Consider the following 13,552-nt stretch of genomic DNA (forward strand, 5'->3'; position numbering starts at 1 on the left):
ATGCTTAAAATTTATCGAAATATAATTAGGATTAGTATAAATATATCATCTAAACATAGTAGCCAATTCTATTAGTGAACAAAACCCAAAGCTAATAAAAGAATTTCACAAGCATACATTTGTGTAGGACTTGGGGATTTTCAAGAGTAACTTGAAGAATAAACAATCAAAGACTATTGTTGGATTTATCATTACAAGGTGAGTAAAACCCTCTCTTTCTTTTTTTTGAACAATTGATTCACCTAAATTTTCATTAGCTGACAATATACAAGTTGTCTATATGATCAATATAAATAAATCAAGAGAAAGAATGGTACGTGGCTCAATGCAACACTTATCACCTGCATCAATGGTGTGTTGATCACCTCGGGTGTTGCCAGCATGGAGAGTATCATTCCTTCATGATAGCGAAAATTTTGAAACAAAGTGCATGTTTAGTCAACTTCAATAATAAAAATTAGCTAAAGATGGCATCCACACCATTTTTGTTAATAATGTAGTCATTCTTAATAGTCAGCACAAAAGAAACTCATATTTTGTTCCATTTAGTGGCTTGTTTACATCATCCCAGTTCTTCACAAATTAAATAATGAACTTTTGTGTATTTAAACCTGGCGACTAGTTAATTCCATCTACGGAAGGCCCAAAAACTCCTGAACATCTTTTAAGTTTGTATGATTTATGACAAGATCCTCATAGTACAAAACCATGTGATGGGTACTATTGAAGTATTCTAAAGCCTTGATAGCAGCCACCTCTACTTATTTAAGATCACTTATTAATGATGTAGAATTAATTATTGGCTTGTAACTTGAACAGTAGTAGCATTTTCCTATGGATGAACATGAGACTTGTGGGTTCCATTTAATAGCTTAGCATAGCGATCATACGAATTCCCAAGCACTGAAACCATCCTTCGAAGCAAATTTCTTTGGAAGAGAAATATGCCCAATGATTGAAGTATTCTACTATTTCTTTATGGTGATCTATCAATCCTTCATTCAACATCCATTTGAAGCCAATTGTTTTAGAGCACTCATTCTTGGAGGCACTAGTAAACTAGTTTAAATTATAAATGTCACGACCTGGTACTTCCTTCGAGTCCGTGACATCCGCCGCGATGTCTCGATAGACATTCATTACTCGAAATGTCAACTGAAACCTCGTAAGGCTCTCACATTAGTTTTACATCTCCCTTGTGAGCAATAGTTACTAAATATCATGTTTTAAAGAAATATAGACTAATTTCAAATAAAAAAGAATCAAAAAGTACTTTCTACTACATAGGGGTATTTTGGTCATTTGATCCAAAATTTTTGAATCTTGGTAAAAATATGATATACGAGTAATAAACATCCATTTCATGTCTAAAAATAAGTTTCGTTGTCTAATTCATCAATTTAAAGTGAAATTATAGCTATTCAAATTAAAAAAAAATATTAAATAAAATATTTCATTTTCTTATAAAACAATATTTATAGAACTCTACGTAAATAATTTTTGTAGTGTAAAAACAAAATAAATTCATACATATAGTGGCACACGCAGTCAAGTATACAAAATATTCTACAATGACATGTGGGCCCCCAAAATAAACATATATGTACAAGACTATAGACTTGCGATTTCTGAGGGTGCAAACCCAAAAGCAAACCCTCAACATAATCAGCGGTCTACAGACTGCCCTGAGCCTGAAATGGGTGAAAAGAAGGGGTGAGTTTTTATAAACCTAGTGAGTAAACAAATTTCATCTAAAACATTTAAAGCCGAGTAAATGGAGATAATTTAAAATATCTCATCATAATATGATTCATAACATCGAATCTCATTTCATTTCATAAATCAATTTCATTTCATAAAAATCAACAAGGCTTATGATTCTCGTAAAAACTTAGCTCGTGCCAAAAACTTGCACTCGGTGACACCTTGCGCCGAGGCATGCAACCGACTCCGTCAAGGTTGTTAAAATAACATATAAGTATAAAATTCATTTTTTTTAACATTTAAAAGCATAGCCATTCCTTGGCGTTGGCTGAGTTTCACCTTGACGTGGTGGTTCGGCGTGAAGTGAACTCTAACGTTACCTTAGGAGATACCCTCCGCGCCTCTCATACTAAGGTAAAATATAATGGGGTTTACCGTGCCCCTCTAATAGGCTGATCCACGAAAACCCACCCACTGCAGTAAGCTAATCAATTATACCATCAAATCAATAAAAATTTCGACAATATGATATTACCCAGCCTGTGTCACGGTAAAACAAAATAATTTATATATTCCACACAAAACACAAATCTAGCCATTCATGCTATCACATTGTCATAAGCCACCAATTCAAACCATATATCAAAACACGAGTATAAAGTCTCCACTTACTCAATTTCTAAAACCAGTATTCAATTTCAAAACAAGTTATAAAACTCATTTCATTTAACCAACACTTCAATTTTAAAACATAATAATTTACCATTTAAACTCAGTATTCTTTAAAACATAAAAACGAGTAGACATAGCTTTAGATAGTTAAGATGAAAATTTGTTACTCACAATAGCAGGAGTTTGGAGTACTCCTATTCTTGGTCCTCGGGTACAATATCTTTACCTTTATCAGAGGGCTCACCACCTATACATAATACACGACACGTAATTCAATATATTTGTCCTAAACTGTTATAAAACTATTTCAAGCTATATATGAATGCATGACATTAAATGAGAAATGTCCAAATAATCACTTAAAGACGGTGTTCTACGTGGATTCAATTATGATCGGACTGAATTTGTATTCGACCTAACTCGAACTATACACTGTTGAATTAACCAAAACATCCGATTCAACTTCAAATATTTCATTACACTTCCAATATTCCAAGTACACGAAAGTACCTCAATAAGCTTGATTGTAACTTAATTCATTGCAATCGAAATTTATTTCGATTTCAGACTAACTTGCTAATCAGTGTCAACACAATCTAATAAATCCATCTATATCATTAGGAATCAAATCCAAGTCCATTTACTATGATTTTCTCATTATTGTTCAAATCGTTTATTAAAGGAACCAAACGTTTCCATAACCATTTTCAATATCTGGCACCACAATTCATCAAATACAAGCTAAATAACATGAGATTTAACAAGATTCATCATCAATGTGTCCTTTAGTAAATTCGACCAAGGAGGGTTTGATGAAGAACATGTGGTTTTCATGCTTGTTTTTCACACCAACTATCACAAAACAACTAAAAATGCGTATATAGCATAAAATCTAACAAAACCCGTGAACAAAACCTCTCCCCCTAGGTTTGGCCAGCAAACTTTCCTTCATGAAATCTTGAGTTTCAACTACGGAAAATGAAAAAGAGAGCATGGGAAAGGTAGATCACAAGCTAAAATTGAAAAAGTTTACCTTTGATTGCTTTGTTCTTTGAAATTCCACAAATTTCTCTTGAATTTTCCTTTCTAGGGTTTGTTTCTATTCTTTTCTCTTTATTCTTTGCTTTGACTGGCCATGAAGAGTGAAATGGGAGGAGTGTGTGCTGGTTTTTAAAGGATATTATAAAAGGATTAAAATTCAACAGGTGTCACTAAGTAATTGGTCCATGGTTAATAACTTAACAATTAAGTATTTGCTCACCACCACATGTAATTTCTTAATTAGCCAAAGTATAAAATGATAATAGGTGAAATTCATGGGCTTGATAAGTGTTATGGTGGTGTAAAATTCTAAAAATTTCAATTACGTCCCCGTGGATACGTAAAATGACCGTTTTGCCCCTATGTTCGAAAAATGTCGAAATTGAAAATTTTCACTTCTCAAATTCAAATAATGCTCTAATTAATCAAATTTAGTCAAAATATCATCCAACATTCCAATTTTGCCCTTACGTTATGAAAATTCCCGATTGGACTCCAAATCAATCCTCGAACTCTGAATCACCATATTAAGACATTCTAAGGTTCAATAACTCTCAAATACATCTTAAAATCTTTATTTGACCTAGTTCGAGGCTTTAATAAACTTAATTGTACCATTAGGTACAATACCGACTTTTAACAATTTTTTGAGGCATCTGCATACATTCTATCAAGCACATGAATGACATGACAAGTATATCATAGAGTAGGGCTTGACAGCACTACCCCTCTTAAAATAAAATTTTGACCTCAAAATTTCATTTACCGGACTCGGAGAAAAGATGCGGGTATTGGTTCCTCATCTGGTACTTAACTTCCCACGTCATCTCCTTCATCCGAGCATTCTTCCATAACACCTTAACCATTGGGATGCTCTTATTTCTCAACTCTCGATCCTTTCGGTCTAGAATATGTACAGGTTGCACCTCGAACTTTAAATCCTCTTGCAACTCAATCGGAGGTGCCTCAAGGATATGGGAAGGATCAGGTATATACTTCTTCAACATTGAGACGTGGAAGACATTGTGAATCCGATCCAACTCTGGGGGTTAACTCTAGCCTATGTGCCACTGGTCCAATCCTTTCAATAATACGAAAGGGTCCAATGTATCTCGGATTGAGCTTTTCTCGCTTTGCGAATCGGATCACATCTTTCATTATCCAACAAGATACCACAATTTACTATAATAATTTAATCAAATAAGACTTAATACTTTAAAGTATTCAAATTATTACCTTTCCAAGGAGAGACCTTAAGAAAAACTCTATCATCAACTTCAAATTCGAAATCTTTTCTCCGTCTATCCGAGTAACTTTTCTGCCTGTCTTGAGCTGTCTTTAATTATTCTCGAATAACCTTGATCTTGTCATTAATCAGATCAATCAACTCTATATTAAACAATTTCCTATCACCCATTTCATCCCAATAGAGTGGAGTTCGGCACTTTCTTCCATACAAAGCCTCGTATGGGACCATCCTGATACTAGACTGAAAACTGTTATTATACGCGAACTCCACCAACGGTAAGTGTCTGTCCCAACTCCCAGTAAAGTCAATGATACAAGTCTATAGCATATCTTCCAAAGTCTGAATGGTCCTTTGAGACTGACCATTTGTCTGTGGATGAAAGGTAGTACTAAATCTCAACTTTGTTCTGAGAGCTTCTTGAAATTTAGGTCAGAATCAAAAAGTGAATCAAGGGTCTCGATCTGACACGATAGAAACTGGAACTCCATGTAATCTCACTATCTCATATATATAAAGCTTAGCCAGTTTCTTAATGGAATACGTGCTATCAATAGCTAAAAAATGGGCGGACTTAGTCAATCTACCCACAATCACCCAAATATCATCCTTCCCACTCTGCGTCCGTGGTAAATCCAATACAAAGTCCATAGTCACATGTTCCCACTTCCATTCAGGGATAGGTAGAAGTTGAAGAGTACCCGATGGTTTTTGATGTTCCATCTTGATCTGTTGGCATGTGAGACATTTCGTCACAAACTCGACTATGTCTCGTTTCATACCCAGCCATCAATAACTTTCATCATCGTATCAACTATACAGCTCATTAAACACGTCGAATTTAAAACTCAAATTACCATGAATAATTCTTCACTTTAGTTGATCACATAATCATCTCTCTATATATATATATATATATATATATGTATGTCCATATACATTTACGTGCGATCATCCATCACTATCGATAAGGACCCTCGTTAACTACGTTCGAACTAAATTGCCTCTATTCATTCTAATCCATAACTAAGGTTCAATATCATATTCTCATAGCACATGTTTCCCCTTTTTACTTTTCTATTTTATTCCCATAGGTCAAGTTTAATCCATAAATATTAGGGCATAATCAACTCCAAATTACCTTTTTGGATGTTTGCATTACCATTTAATTTACATCCCACCATAAATTGTTTCTTATGTAATTCATACGGATTCTCATTGTGCCTATGCATAACTTCACATAATTTACATACTTATACTCTTTTCTTATCATTCTCAATCCTATGTATAAGCTCCATCATACCACGCATCCTTGCATCACAATGTCACTAACCACATTTCAATCATTAAATATCATTTTCATCCAATCACAATCCGGTATCCACATATGCTTTACGATCTTATTGATCCTTCAAAGGTTTTCTTTAACTCATCCTTGTATCTTATGCAATATGACAATTCCTAAAAGTCATCTTCGTTTCTCATTTACCTTGTACACTTCCATCATATACGTCTTTATTCATTTCCATATTAGTTAGTCACTTAAGATTTAAATTCATTGAAGTCGTGTGCATTTCTTATATTTTGAAAACTAGTTTCCCTCGTTAGGAAATTTTCATTAACTAACTTCATTATCGGGATTACCTTTAATCATCTTGTACTATTTCTTTACACCAATATACTCATATGTTCTCTTCTGCATCTGCACAATCAACTCTGATATTTATAAACTTAATATAGATTTTACTGAGGTATCCTTCGACATCATCGCCAATATCTAATTTCAACCTCACATCGAGCGACCTCATAACTTATGCTTTAACCACTAAGCTCCTTGACAATTCCAAGTTCCACATTTCCTTATCATATATATAAAATATTTTAAAGCACTACTAACCATTATTCTTGACACTTGTTGTTCGGTCTATTCGTTTCAAAACTCTTATACATTGCCAATATATAAGTCAACGAAGAAACTTTTCAATTCATTGATATCAATACCTTCAAAAACCTTAAAACTCCAATTAACGAAGCTTAACATCAAGTCCAATGACCTTAATTCAACTCGTAAGTTCAACTTCCCGTCTTTCACCTCTTATTCCTACGTCCCAAATATGAGGTGTTTCTAGCACGGCGGCATGGTGGCTACTTAAGTTTACTTAATCAACACTATTTGTCTAAATTTAAGGTTACTATATTAATCATCCTTAACTGTTTGGTTTTCGTCCAAGCTTACGTCGCAATTTCCATAACCATTATATTCTCTTGTGCTTATCACATATAATAGACCAAGCCAATACTTTCAAATTCATCTCATTCTTTAACACTTGTCAACATCCATTACCACAGGTAAGAATCCCTACTTACTTTCCTCAAGTTTGACATATTTCAAATTATACACCACTTAATTATTGCATCTCACCTTTGCGGTCATAGGATCAAAGTTTCTTAAGCTTAGGATGCAGAAACTTCCTCTTAGAGCATATCCGAAAATCAACATTTTTTGAATCCGTTACCTTTGAAGAAATCAAATTTAAGACTAATCATTTGCACCATAGTTTGCATACTAATCCAAGTAGACTTTTAAATTGATCCTTACAATAATTTGTATATCAAGCTCCAATATAAATCTCCATATAGTATTTAGACTAGAATCAACCTTTTAAAGCATTTAATTTCAAACAACTAAATCCATATCTAGTCCTTTAATCCTTTGACTCCACACTAAGCATAGCAAAATTCAAGCCCATCCTTAAAGTAGATCAATAGAGAATTCGAGTTCTCGATCAAGAGGTAGTCTTGGTAATTCATCCAAAAACACATCAGAGAACTCATTTACTATTGGGACATCCTTTAACTTAGGTTCCCCCTTTGAGTATCAATCACATGTGCTAAATAAGCAGGATACCATTTCTGCACTAGTTTCAAAGCTTTGATAGCCGAGATTACATAGGATGGTAATACTCGACGTTCCCCTACAAATACAACTTTTACTCCTTTAGAATTCTGAAGTACAACTTCCTTCCTGAAACAATTTACATTCATTCGATGTGCAGTCAACCAATCCATACCCAATATCAAATCAAAATCTCAGATTTCTAGGAGAATTAAGTCAACCCTGAATTCTTCCTCACCAACTCTTATCCACAGTCTCTATAACAGGTGTTTCTAACCAACTGCTCTCCTAGAGGGGTATGAACTACAATTACCTCCTCTAAAAGTGACAGGTTCCTATCAGAAAAGGATGCGAATGTCATGTTCACATAAGATCTATCTAAACCAGAATCCATTAAGACATAAGCATCTCTGTCAAGTACAGACATGGTATCTGTCACTACATTGGGTCGGACTCATGCCTCTTCCTCTCTCGACTGATCTAGTGAGAGGTGGAAATCCACTTTGAGGAGGCATAATAATTTATAAAAAGAACCAGAACAAGTTTAGACAACTTCAGGTTCTATATGCAGATGCATGTATTCGACTTAATCTAACCTAACTTGGGGTCACACTGACATTGTAATTTTTTTTTTAAAATAACTTTAAAACCAAAAGCTCTGATACCAATTGAAATGTCATGACCCAGTACTCCCTTCGAACTCGTGACATCCACCGTGATGTCTCGATAGACATTCATTACCCAGAATGTCAATCGAAATTTCGCAAGGCTCTCGCATCAGTTTTACATCTCCCCTGTGAACAATAGTTACTAAATATCATATTTTAAAGAAATATAGACTAATTTCAAATAAAAAACAATCAAAAAGTAATTTCTACTATACAAGGGTATTTTGGTCATTTTATCCAAAATTTTCGAATCTTGGTAAAAATATGATATACGAGTAATAAACATCCATTTCATGTCTAAAAATAAGTTTCGTTGTCTAATTCATCAATTTAAAGTGACATTATAGCTATTCAAATTAAATAAAAATATTAAATAAAATATTCTATTTTCTTATAAAACAATATTTATAGAACTTTGCGTAAATAATTTTTGTAGCGTAAAAGCAAAATAAATTCATACATACAGTGGCACACGTAGCCAGGTATACAAAATATTCTACAATGACATGTGGGCCCCTAAAATAAACATATATGTACAAGACTATAGACTTGCGATTTCTAAGGGTGTAAACCCAAAAGCAAACCCTCGACATAATCAGCGGTCTACAAACTGCCCTGAGCTTGAAATGAGTGAAAAGAAGGGGTGAGTTTTTATAAACCCAGTGAGTAAGCAAATTTCATCTAAAACATCTAAAGCCGAGTAAATGGAGACAATTTAAAATATCTCATCATAATATGATTCATAACATCGAATCTCATTTCATTTCATATAAATCAATTTCATTTCATAAAAATCAACAAGGCTTATGATTCTCGTAAAAACTTGGCTCGTGCCAAAAACTTACACTCGGTGACACCTTGCGCCGAGGAATCCAACCGAGTCCGTCAAGACTGTTAAAATAACATATGAGTATAAAACTCATTTTTTTTAACATTTAAAAGCACAACCATTCTTTGGTGTTGGCTGAGTTTCACTCTCACGTGGTGGTTCGACGTGAAGTGAACTCTAACGTTACCTTAGGAGATACCTTTCGCGACTTTCATACTAAGGTAAAATACAATGGGGTTTACCGTGCCCCTCTATAGGCTGGTCCACGAAAACCCACCCGCTGCAGTAAGCTAATCAATTATCCCACCAAATCAATAAAAATTTCGGCAATATGACATGGCTAATATGATATTACCCAGCCTGTGTCACGACAAAGCAAAATAATTTATATATTCCACACAAAACACAAATCTAGCCATTCATGCCATCACATTGTCATAAGCCACCAATTCAAACCATATATCAAAACACGAGTATATAGTCTCTACTTACTCAATTTTCAAAACTAGTATTCAATTTCAAAATAAGTTATAAAACTCATTTCATTTAACCAACACTTCAATTTTAAAACATAATAATTTACCGCTTAAACTCATTATTCTTTAAAACATAAAAACGAGTATAAATAACTTTAGATAGTTAAGATGAAAGTTTGTTACTCACAATAGCAGGAGTTTGGAGTACTCCTATTCTTGATCCTCGGGTACAATATCTTTACCCTTATCAGAGAGCTCACCACCTACACATAATACACGACACGTAATTCAATATATTTGTGCCAAACTGTTATAAAACTATTTCAGGCTCTATATGAATGCATGACATTGAATGAGAATTATCCAAATAATCACTTAAAGACGGTGTTCTACGTGGGTTCAATTATGATCGAATTGAATTTGTATTCGACCTAACTTGAACTATACACTGTTGAATCAGCCAAAACATCCGATTCAACTTCAAATATATTCATTACACTTCTAATATTTCAAATTCACCAAAGTACCTCAACAAGCTTGATTGTAACTTAATTCATTGTAACCGAAATTCATTCCGATTTTGGACTAACTTGCTAATCAGTGTCAACACAGTCTAATAAATCCATCTATATCATTAGGAATCAAATCCAAGTCCATTTACTATGATTTTCTCATTATTGTTCAAATCGTTTTCTAAAGGAACCATACGTTTCCATAACCGTTTTCAATATCCGGCACCACAATTCATCAAATACAAGCTAAATAACATGAGATATAACAAGATTCATCATCAATGTGTCCTTTAGTAAATTCGGCCAAGGAGGGTTTGATGAAGAACATGTGGTTTTCATGCTTTTTTTTCACATCGACTATCACAAATCAACTAAAAACGCGTATATAGCATAAAATGTAACAAAACCCGTGATCAAAACCTCTCCCCCTGGGTTCGGCCAGCAAACTTTCCTTCATGAAATCTTGAGTTTCAACTATGGAAAATGAAAAAGAGAGCATGGGAAAGGTAGATCACAAGCTAAAATTGAAAAATTTTACCTTTGATTGCTTTGTTCTTTGAAATTCCACAAATTTCTCTTGAATTTTCCTCTCTAGGGTTGTTTCTATTCTTTTCTCTTTGTTCTTTGCTTTGGCCAGCCATGAAGAGTGAAATGGGAGGAGTGTGTGCTAGTTTTTAAAGGGAATTATAAAAGGATTAAAATTCACCACATGTCACCATGTAATTGGTCCATGGTTAATAACTTAACAATTAAGTATTTGCTCACCACCACAAGTAATTTCTTAATTATCCAAAGTATAAAATGATAATAGGTGAAATTCATGGGCTTGGCAAGTGTTATGGTGGTGTAAAATTCTAAAAATTTCAATTACGTCCCCGTAGACACGTAAAATGACCGTTTTGCCCCTATGTTCAAAAAAATGTTGAAATTGAAAATTTTCACTTCTCAAATTCAAATAATGCTCTAATTAATCAAATTTAGTCAAAATATCATCCAACATTCCAATTTTGCCCTTAGGTGGCAAAATGACCATTTTACCCTTAGATGGCAAAATGACCATTTATCCCTTACATTATGAAAATTCCCGATTGGACTTCAAATAAATCCTCGAACTTCGAATCACCATATTAAGACATTCTAAGGTTCAATAACTCTCAAATACATTCTAAAATCTTTATTTGACTTAGTCCGAGGCTTTAATCAACTTAATTGTACCACTAGGTACAATATTGACTTTTAATGATATTTCGAGGCATTTGCATACATTCTATCAAGCACATGAATGACATGACAAGTATATCATAGAGTAGGGCTTGACAATAAACTTTTTCCAAAGTTTGTATAATAGTCAAAATCTTTTTCCTCCTATCCATTATAGAGAATATCTCTCTATTTGAGCTTACATTAATATGACTATTTAGCAAAGTCTCAAACCATCCATTTCCTAACCTTTGCTATTAGAATGTTAGCTCAAAAGGAATAACTTCAAGAGAAGGGTGAATTAAAGGTTTTCAAAAATTCTTGCAAACTTGAAGAGTAAAGTATTATTTTTTTTAAACCAGGTAAGAATGAAAAATTTCTTTAAAAATAATAAACTAAGTTGTAGAAATTCTTTTTCAAGTATTTCAAAAAAAATTTAGAGAAAAAATAACAATAAAAGCAATTTTAGAGAGCAAAGAAAGAATATAAGGATTTTTCAGAGGTCTAGCCTCTTTGCCTATGTCTTCTCCTTTAGATCACCAAGGAGTTTAATATCCACTATCTCAAAAATTCTTTTTTAGAACAAAGCATAACCCTCATAATCAGTCTTTCAAAGGCCTAGACTTAACCTCTACTTTTTCACTTGGTAAGGAATAACCATTCAACAACACTATCTTTAAAGGTTAAGATAGAACCTTTACAATCAATATAATAAGGATGAAAAAGAAAACTCAAGTGCCTTTACAAGACTGAATAATATAATGAGTTCAAGAAGACTATGAAGGCTCTTGAAAGAATAAGGAAGCTTAAGGCTTTAGTAACTCAATGAAAGAGCATTTTGATTTTGAGAGTAATTTTGGAGAAATCTTGAGTTGGCCTCATATCACTAAAGCATTTAGGATCCACTATCTAAAAAATGCTTTTCTAAGACAAAACATAACTCTCACAATTAGTTTTCTTAAAGGCTTAGACTTAACCTTTTTACTTTTTCACTTGATAAGGTATAACTATTCAACAACACTTATCTTTTCAAGGTTAAGATAAAACCTTTACAATCAATACAATAAGGATGAAAAAGAAAGCTCAAATGCCTTTAGAAGGCCCAATAATACAATGAATACAAGAACAGTTTGAAGGCTCTGGAAAGAATAAGGAAGCTTAAGGCTCAAGTAGGTCAATGAAAGAACACTTTGATTTTGAGAGTTATTTTGGAGAAATCTTTAGTTGGCCTTGGATCACTAAGGAGTTTTGAATCCATTATCTAAAAAATGCTTTTCTAGAACAAAGCATAACCCTCACAATCAGTTTTTTCAAAGACTTAAACTTAACCCTTCTACCTTTTCACTTGGTAAGGTATAACCACTCAACAATATTATTTTTTCAAGGTTAAGATAGAACCTTTACAATTAACACTTACAATCCCCAAAAGGTCCAGTTAGGGAACACAATGTCGAGTGCTTTCTCCTCTTCATAGTAATGGAACAACGGCGCTGGTGATGTAGAATTAAGTCCTTGGTAGTCCTTTTTCTTGATCATTGTCTTGTCTCTAGTAAAGAACAAAAGGTCCAAATTTGGCAGCATTCCAAGGTAAAACCTTAGAAGCTTCCAAATACCCCATAACGTAAACAAATCTCTAGTTTGATAAGGTTTGCCAGACTTTTCCATATTGACCTCGCCATTGACTATTTGTAATCTAACCTCCGCACTCGATTTCCCTTTTTCAATCATGTTTTAAGTAATTCATGAACTCTTCGAGTGTTGTAAATTATTGTGGATCCACCGAAAGTAGTCGGGACATGTTTTGGTTGAAAACTCATCAGGTTCAAATACCGATGGGTAATTTTTAGGGTATTTTTATCACAATCTTGGGTGAAAGCAATTTAAAGGATTTTTAATTCTTGGAAGGTGCTTTGTGGTACTACTTCGTGAGGAAGAAATCATCTGGGTAAATGGATTACGTTGTATAATAGACTGAGAAAAAAGTAGACAAAAAAAAAAAGTTAAGCTGTTGCAATAATCTTCTAGTAACAGAACTTGATATATGGAAATCTAATGCCTTTGATGTATACAATCCAGTACCAATTTCATTCTTCTTCGGTTTATTGTTTGAACAATAAGTTAATAATGCTGACATAGACTATTAATTGAGTCAGTCTCTGGATGCATTATTGGAAAAATGTTGAGGGGCATCCATGTTTTCCCCTTCTTGTTTGGTAGAAATACAAGCAGTTACCTTTGTTAATTTAATATGAAAAAAATCTGTGCACTTAAGGTGCATTCAATTCAAATGCTTATGAAGAGGATTCAT

At 33.6% G+C, this 13,552-nt stretch overlaps 1 pseudogene; it reads right to left on the bottom strand.

Moving 5' to 3' along the window:
* Positions 514-12,972, bottom strand: LOC108661116 (annotated as a pseudogene).

The sequence above is a fragment of the Theobroma cacao genome, chromosome 3, assembly GCF_000208745.1.
Source record: "Theobroma cacao cultivar B97-61/B2 chromosome 3, Criollo_cocoa_genome_V2, whole genome shotgun sequence".
Classification (NCBI taxonomy): Eukaryota; Viridiplantae; Streptophyta; class Magnoliopsida; order Malvales; family Malvaceae; genus Theobroma; species Theobroma cacao.